Here is a 2,017-nt window from a genome sequence, read left to right as displayed (position 1 = left end):
CAGAGTCCTGGCTCTGGCTGTGCCATCCCCGCCCCTAGCCCAGACCATCCAGGCCCCCCACCCCCCAGGCCCTGACCCGGGGCACCTCGAGAATCCCCGCCCACCTGGAGGTGGAGCTGCGAGCGTCGCGGGGGTTGAGCGGGGACAGCCTCCCTCAAGACTCCCTGCAGCCCTGGCCTTCCGCCGGTGGGGGAAACTGAGGCCCAAACGGAGGCCAGGGACGTTCAGGGCTATGGGGAACCAGGCGGGCAAGGACATGCTCACCACTGCGCTGCCCCGCAGCCCGCGTCTGTGCTGTCACCGAGTGGCGGTGGGGCTCAGTGCCCGGTTCTGAGCTGGACCCGCCATCCCAACTCTACATTCAGGTCTGGGGCCACGCCCAGAGCCCTAGCCTGACCGGCCACTGCCTTGGCCAGTAACACCCCTCCCCCAGCTGGAAACCCAACCCCACCCCGCCCCAGGCCGGGGGCCCAGAAGAGTGCTGACGAATGGGGCTCCGGAAGTGGGGAGGACCCACAGGAAGGTGGGAGGGTCACCCACGCCAAGGTTCCCGGTCGAACCAGATGAGCCCCTGGACATCTGTGCCCATTCACGCATTCCTCAAGCAGGTGCTGAGCGTCCACTGGGTGCCGCACCGACCCAGCACCAGGACCAAGCAATGTGACAGACCTGCCCCCTGCAGCTGGGACCACCCCGGGGTCGCCCTTGGACCGGGGGCTTTGGGACTCTCAGCCCTAAAGCCCAAGCACAGTCACCTACCTGGAGCCGACCTCTGCGTGGGGAGACAGACCACAAACAGGCTAAATGCGTGAATTCTGTGGAGTGCCCCGTGCCAGCGAGAGCTCGGGAAGGGAAAGCAAACAGGAAGTGTGGGTGCCATGTAGAACAGGGCAGTCCCCAAACGTGAGCAGAGACTGCGGAGGGGAGGGGCACAAGCCACCTGGTTCTAACAGGATCCATCAGGTGAGAGGTGAGGTGTGGCGGGCAGGTGGGGCCGTGGGGCGTCCTGGCTTGGGTCGTAAAACGCGAGAGCGTTTTGGCCTCGGCGACTGGAGGGTGGAGCTCCAGGGGTAAGATGAGCGCAGCAGCAGGAGGCTGAGCTGCCTGTGAGACTGTCACTCATTCATTCATTCATTCACTCATTCATTCATTCATTCTCCAGCACTCACGTACTGCCTGCTGTATGTCCACCCCCTCAGTGAACAAAGCAGACACAGATCCCTGCTCTAGGCAGAAGAGAGAAGCATAAACAAACCAAAAAAAAAGTGAACAAGGACATAAGGGCAATTGAGGGAGGAAAAGCAGAGCAGGATAGAGAGGGAGGCGGTCGTGGGGGCCGAGTGCAGGGCACGACTCGTGCAAAGACATGAAGATGAAGGAGTCGGGGACACCACCGAGCGTCAGCTCAGCAAGTCCTCCCACAAAGGCACAGAAGAATTAAGCCATTTCGTTACTGAATAAGCATTAAGAGGCTGCAAAGACGGAAGTCTCAGCCTTCCCTGTGAGCCAGGCAGGTGCAACTGAGTCCACACGTGATCTCAAAGGGGTGACATGTCCTCGGGCGTGCTTGGCATGGAGCCCGTTCTGCGTGATAACAATACAGCCACGCCCGCTCTGTGCGCTCATTTGCACAGGGTGACTGATCCCATCCGTGTACTTTACCGCCTGTGTCTCTGAACCTAAAGCGAGTCTCTCCCACACTCGCATGTTTTCCACGCAGTCAGCCAATCTCTTGCTTCCTTTCAATCAGAGTTTTCATCCATTTACGTTTCAAGTGATTACTGAAAATAAAGGATTTACTTCTACCATTCAGTCATTTCTTCACTGTATGTCTTACACGGTTTTTGTTCCTTAATTCCTCCATTACTGCCTTTTATGGTGTTCAGTTGTTTTTTTTTGTAGTGTGCCGTTTTGATTTACTTCTTTTCTCTTCTGTGTATTTTCCCGGTATTTTCTTAGTGGTTTCCTTGAGTGTTACAGTTAAAATCTTAAAACAGCCTAGTTTGTCTTTCTTCAC

Source organism: Pteropus vampyrus, unplaced genomic scaffold (assembly GCF_000151845.1).
Source record: "Pteropus vampyrus isolate Shadow unplaced genomic scaffold, Pvam_2.0 Scaffold299, whole genome shotgun sequence".
Taxonomy (NCBI): Eukaryota; Metazoa; Chordata; class Mammalia; order Chiroptera; family Pteropodidae; genus Pteropus; species Pteropus vampyrus.
This window is presented reverse-complemented; position numbering follows the sequence as displayed.